The sequence below is a fragment of the Oryctolagus cuniculus genome, chromosome 12 (genome assembly GCF_964237555.1).
Source record: "Oryctolagus cuniculus chromosome 12, mOryCun1.1, whole genome shotgun sequence".
NCBI lineage: Eukaryota > Metazoa > Chordata > Mammalia > Lagomorpha > Leporidae > Oryctolagus > Oryctolagus cuniculus.
The window spans coordinates 101,676,228-101,683,597 of NC_091443.1; the positions used below are offsets into that span (position 1 = coordinate 101,676,228).

Here is a 7,370-nt window from a genome sequence, read left to right on the forward strand (position 1 = left end):
ATTGCAGAAGGCAGCTTGACCTGCTGTGCCTCAGCACCGCCCTCTAAATAGTCATTTTATAAATGATGAAACTAAGACTTGAAGAAGTAATAAATCAGTCTGTAATGAATATAAATGTACTTCAAAAAGTTCATGGGAAAAAATGGAATTAAAAGATAAGCACTTCCCATCCAGCTTCCTGCCAATGTGCCTAGGAGGCAGCAGGTGATGGGCCAGGTACTGGGGTTCCTGCTACCCATGGAGGAGACCCGGATGGAGCTCCTGGCTCCTGGCTTCAGCCTGGGCCAGCCCTGGCCATTGCAGCCATTTGAGGAGTGAACCATCAGCTGGAAGACCTCTCTCTCTCTTTCTTTCTGTAACTCTGAGTTTCAAATAAATAAGTAGATCTTTATCTATCTATCTATCTATCTATCTATATGATAAATTTATTTTGGTGTGAAAAACATTTGAAACTCATGCATGGCTTTTCAAAATACACATTTCCATGAGCATTTTGAAGACCCTGGGTATACTGGCTGGGTCACCTCACTTCCATGCCCTATGGTGGTGGCAGTTATAACAACGACGATAATAATCACAAGTTTCAATCTGGTATGGGAGATGTGTCCCTGTGTTTTAATTAGAAGTTCCCTAAGAAGTTTAAAAAAAAATGTTGTCATGGGGCAAGGCACCACTGATAATGTACTGAAACCCGGGAATGCTCTCCCCAGAGGTGAGCGAGCCCGCCAGGGTGTGAACGTGATTTTGCCCATCAGTGTAGACGTTCATCACGTAGCTCCCAGAGATTCCTGAGCTATACAGCTAAAGGAAGCTCCCTCTGAAGGGTAACTGCACAGCAAGGCAAAAACGGCTCCAATCAGCTTTGCTGGCACAGCTCAGACCTGAGCGCTCTCTCAGGAGGAAGCCGTACGCACAGCAATAGAAACACAGTGATAATCTGCTTAACGTGAAGCCATGGCTTGTCAGCAGGCACGTGCAGGTTAAGACAGAAAAGCATCCACTCACCCAATACTATAGCCAGAGGACACCAACATCCAGGGGGCCAGCCTATTCCAGCAAATGGGCCCCCTGCACCAGAAATCACCCTGAAGACCCCCGGCTCCTCCCTGCTTTCATCAGGGTCCCTCACACCTGGCCCAACCCCACCGTCCGCACCTGTGAATCTTGCCACAGGAAGGCACCTGGCTCCTCCCCTGTGCGAGTGAGTTTCTGATGACACAGGATGCTTGGGAAGAACGCAGCTACCCCCAGACTTGCCTGCTAATTCTCAGGTCCGCAGGGGCTTCTTGGAGCTCAGGGGTCCAGGGTTTCCACTGGAAAACCGGATCCGTGTTCCGCAGGCTTTCCTTGCTGCTGACCTCTGCACGCCCCGCAGGCCACTCCTGCCTGTCTTACAGCGGGGCCCTGGGAGAGGGGCCGGACCCTGGACGGTAACACGAGCTGGCTCCGGCCGCAAATAGCCACAGGCCTGCCCCAAGTGCAAGTCCAAATATAGACCCGCCGGCTGTCTTGTCACTTCTTGCTGCTCAAGTGTCACCAGGAGGGGTCACATGCCATCTTCTGGGCTACTTCATCTACTGTGGGCATTTGAGACCTGTGACTCCACTCTGGGGCTCAGAGGGTCCGTCCCCTGGGGGAGGGGCTGTCCCATTGTGGCCCGGAGGGAGACCTGGGCTTTCCCAGGGTCCCGCCCGCCTGCGGCGCTCTGAGCAAGCACAGCACTCGCACTGAAGGCTGCCTTATTATTATTATTATTATTGCTCCCATCATTCCCTTAGAGTGCGCTCGAGGTGGGGGTTATTGCTGTCACTGGGTGAAAAGCGCAGAGCCCACAGCTTTCTGCCCCCTTGCTAATAACGCCACCGTCCTGGAGTCGCTTGGAGTCACAGTCTCACACCCAGGTACCGAATGCCTGGCTCAAAAGATGCACCAGGAGGCCAAACCAGGTTTAGCCAGCATCAGAAATTTCTCCTCTCCTGCTTGGGAGCCTTGGGTGCAGATGGCCTCTCCTCCCCACACCCCCCTGAGCTGCCGGCTGGGATGCCCGGGGAAGGAGGGTGACAGCGATAAGATGGCTCCTATCTGAGTGGACGCCACTGTGGTGCTAACTTTGGGTTCTTGGGGCCTGGGAGATGCTTGGATCTGCTCTCTTGCTCGCTCGCTCGCTCGCTCTCACACCATCTGCTGAGATCCACTGTGCTGACTTCTCCCCCAAAGTTCCCAGGACCAGGCTGAAGGCGTCTCTATTCCAGGAGGTCTTTTTCATTCCTCCCGAAGGCCCTGATGGGCCCCTTCCAGGACCTCTCCGATGAGGCCCCTCGTGCACAGGTGGCCCTCTCGGGCAGTACCTTGCTGCCTTGCTTGTCCCACTGACCCACACTGGATCCTCTAGAGTGGTCTCTGCAGACTCTGGGCTGCCGATGATCCCGATGCAGCCGCCCTCTCTCTGGCTGCCACCAGAGCAGCCAAGCCTTGGGTCCCGGGCCACCGTCAGCTCAGCCGCGAGAAATGCAGTGAGCTCTCGAGGGTCCGCTTGAAGACCCCCGTCATTGGGTTTGGGCCGGAAGTGGCATGAGCAACCCTCCCTCCCGTCCAACGAGAGCTCGCTACAGAGAAATTGTCCACCAGTCTCCCTCCTAAACACCTGCTCTTTCCTCTACTCCCACCACCACCCCGTTTTCTTTCTCTTTTTCTTTTCTTTCCCATTTTAATGTTCTTCGATGAGCTGAGAGGGCCAAGAAGTGTGACTAGGGTTCTGTCCCATTTCCTATGAAAGTCTGTATGTGGTGGCCGGCACCGCGGCTCACTATGCTAATCCTCCGCCTAGCGGCGCCGGCACACGGGGTTCTAGTCCCGGTCGGGGCGCCGGATTCTGTCCCGGTTGCCCCTCTTCCAGGCCAGCTCTCTGCTGTGGCCCGGGAGTGCAGTGGAGGATGACCCAAGTGCTTGGGCCCTGCACCCCATGGGAGACCAGGAAAAGCACCTGGCTCCTGGCTCCTGCCATCGGATCAGTGCGGTGCGCCGGCCGCGGCAGCCATTGGAGGGTGAACCAACGGCAAAGGAAGACCTTTCTCTCTGTCTCTCTCTCTCACTGTCCACTCTGCCTGGCAAAACAAAAACAACAACAACAACAAAAAAGTCTGTATGTGGGGACTTGGCCTTGGAAGTTTATATGTATTGCTTTTAGGAGTATTTTTGAAAGTACTGCTACTGCGATGGATCCATAAAATAAAACATATTGGAAGAAAAATGCCGAAGCAAAGAAAAATCAAAAGGTAAAAGCACGCAAAGATGCGACACACAGGAATGCTCAGTACAACTCTGCTTCCACTGGCAGCAAACGGGAAGTCAATCTACGGCTGGCGGGGCATTTGCTGTCAATCACGACACAGTCTACCCAGCTCTGACAAGACTACAAATAACGCTGCCTGTCTTTGTAACGTGGAAAATGGCTCTATTTGTAAATGGGAAAAGAATAAGGCAAGTATCACGGGAGTATTATCACACACTCACAACACATACACAACACACACAAGACACACATACACAACACACATACACAACACATACAAGATACACATCACACAACACACACAAGATACACATCACACAACACACATACACAACACACTCAACACATACACAACACACACATCACACAACACACACAAGATACACAACACACAAACACAACACACACAAGAAACACATCACACAACACACATACACAACACACACATACACAAGACACACATCACACAACACACACAAGACACACAACACGCATACACAACACATACAAGATACACATCACACAACACACATACACAACACACACAAGATACACATCACACAACACACACAAGAAACACATTACACAACACACATACACAACACACACAAGATACACATCACACAACACACATACACAACACACTCAACACATACACAACACACACCACACAACACACATACACAAGACACATATCACACAACACACACAAGATACACATCACACACACACATACAAACACACTCAACACATACACAACACACTTACACAACACACATATACACAAGACACACATCACACAACACACACAAGATACACATCACACAACACACATACAAACACACTCAACACATACACAACACACACAACACATACACAAGACACACATCACACAACACACTTACACAACACACATATACACAAGACACACATCACACAACACACAAGATACACAACACACAAGATACATATCACACAACACACATATACAACACACTCAAGACATACACACACATCATACAAAACGCATACACAACACACACATACACAAGACACACAACACACACAAGATACACAACACACATATACAACACACTCAACACACACACAACACCCACACGCATACACATCACACACACACACTGTATTGGGCTTCTTCAGGCAGGCAGAACCAACGGGGGGTGTGCAGGTATGGAAGTCACCTTATTTCAAGGACGAGGCTCCCGGGACGCGGAAGCTGACGGGTCTCAGCATCTGCAGAGCCAGGAGAGCCCACGGTGCAGCGCCACTCCACAGGCCAGCAGGCTCGGGGCCCCAGGGGAGCCAAGGTTTGCGTGTGAGTCCGAAAGCAGCAAGAAAAATAAAATAAATAATAATAATACATAAAATGATATTGTACCTCCGAGGCAGTCAGGTAGGAGAATTCCCCTTACCCCATCTTTATGTTCTAGCAACTGATTGGTGCATCCCCCACACTAGGCTGGGGTTTCCCCATGTGTGACCCTCATCCAGCACACCCACAGACACCTCCAGAACCACAGGTGACCAAATATCCCGTCCAGTTGACACGTAAAGTTCAGCGTCACACACGTATATGCATGTGCTGTCGTCTGTGGATGTCTCCCTCCCGCTCCAGCTCATGTTGGAATCACACCCCAAGGGGGTGGCACGGGGGTGTGGCCTCTGGGACACAAGCGGCTCACGGGGCAGAGCCCTCAGGCACGGGATCAGTGCCCTACAAAGAAGCCCCCGGGCGCGCCCGCGTCCCTGGTGCCCTGTGAGGACAGGGCAGGCAGCGGGCCCGCAGCACACACCGCGCCTGGTGCCTCCAGCCCCCAGATGGCGAGAAACACAGTCCTGTCACCAGACACCCTTCTGTGACGTTCTGACACAGCCCCAGAAAATGCACCTAAATGACACACACCCCACGCATACACAACACACCCACACACCACAGGTACACCACACAGGTGCACAACACACACAACACAATACACAACACTCATGACACATACACAACACAAACACCTACATACACACAACACACACACCTCACGCATACACAACACACACACCACAGGTACACCACACAGGTGCACAACACACATACACAAGACACAACACATACACAACACACACACACACCACAGGTACACCACACAGGTGCACAACACACACAACACAATACACAACACTCATGACACATACACAACACAAACACCTACATACACACAACACACACACCTCACGCATACACAACACACACACACCACAGGTACACCACCCAGATGCACAACACACATACACAAGACACAACACATACACAACACACACACACCACAGGTACACCACACAGGTGCACAACACACACAACACATACAACACAATACACAACACTCATGACACATACACAACACAAACACCTACATACACATAGCACACACATCTCACGCATACACAACACACACACACCACAGGTACACCACCCAGATGCACAACACACATACACAAGACACAACACATACACAACACACACAACACAGGTACACCACACAGGTGCACAACACACATCACACACAACACAATACACAACACTCATGACACATACACAACACAAACACCTACATGCACATAACACACACACCTCACGCATACACAACACACACCCACCACAGGTACACCACACAGGTGCACAACACACATACACAAAACACAACACATACACAACACACACAACACAGGTACACCACACAGGTGCACAACACACACAACACAATACACAAGACACAACACATACACAACACACACAACACAATACACAACACTCACGACACACATACACAACACACACATACACATAACACACACCACACACTACACAACACATGTACACAACACTCACAACACTCATACACAACACACACATACACAACACAAACACACACAACACACACTACATACACAACACATACACAACACACATACACAACACACACAACACAAACACACACATGCACAGAACACACACCGCACACTGTACACAACACACGTACACAACACACATAACACAACACTCATATACAACACACATACACAACACAAACATATACAACACACAGCACACATAACACATACACAAGACACAACACATGCAACACACTACACAATACACATGCACAACACACACATGCACAGAACACACACCACGCACTACGTACACAACAATGCAACACACATACACAACACACACAACACACACAACACTCATATACAACACACACAACACAAACACACAACACACACTACATGCACAACACACATACACAACACACAACACACATACACAACACACACAACACTCATACACAACACACAACACAAACACACACAACACACACTACATGCACAACACACAAAACTCACAACACACAACACTCATACACAACAGCAGCAGGGCTTCCCTCTTGGTAGTTGCAGGTTTGTTTTTACCTTTAATCGTGTCTATTTTTACAATAATCACGTATACCTTTTACTTTAAAAATATGTACTTTTCTATTACAATCATAGCGTATGCCATTTGGTTTAGAAAAAAAAGGAACTACTGCAAAAGAACCATAAAGTAAATACAGACAAGCCATGCATCCTAACACTACTCTTGTGTCTGCTGTGTATTTTTCCTAAGGATACGCAAACTTATCATTCCTCACAAAAAAATAGAAATTACTTTTATAGTGAGAAAGACTGATAAATTCGAAGACTGTCATTTTGACAACCCAAACGAATTATAAAATGATGAGCAAGATGGAGCAAATGTAGTAAAAAAGACATGGTGAAGAAGATTCAAAAAAGATATTTAAAACAAGCTATTTAAAGAATCATAAACTGGGACCAGCACTGTGGCATAGCAGGTAGTCACTACCTGTGATGCCTGCATCCCATGTGGGTGCCAGTTGGAGACCCGGCGGCTCCACTTCCTGTCCAGCTCTCTGCTACTGCTCTTGGGAAAGCAGCAGAAGATGGCCCAAGTGCTTAGACCCTGCACCAACAAGGGAGATCCAGAAGAAGCTCCCGGCGCATG

The 7,370-nt window shown here is 49.1% G+C and overlaps 1 protein-coding gene across 2 annotated transcripts in view; it reads right to left on the minus strand.

Moving 5' to 3' along the window:
• Positions 1-1,466, minus strand: part of FSD2 (fibronectin type III and SPRY domain containing 2) — a 44,335-nt gene extending 42,869 nt beyond the window's left edge. The window contains exon 1 of one of the 2 annotated variants that reach the window (XM_051834240.2): positions 1,258-1,466. The gene's annotated coding sequence lies outside the window, so the exon portion shown is untranslated. Of the gene's footprint in view, positions 1-1,155 lie in introns of both variants that reach the window. The other variant, XM_008275296.4, reaches the window with a different exon arrangement.
• Positions 1,467-7,370: the final 5,904 nt, after the last annotated feature.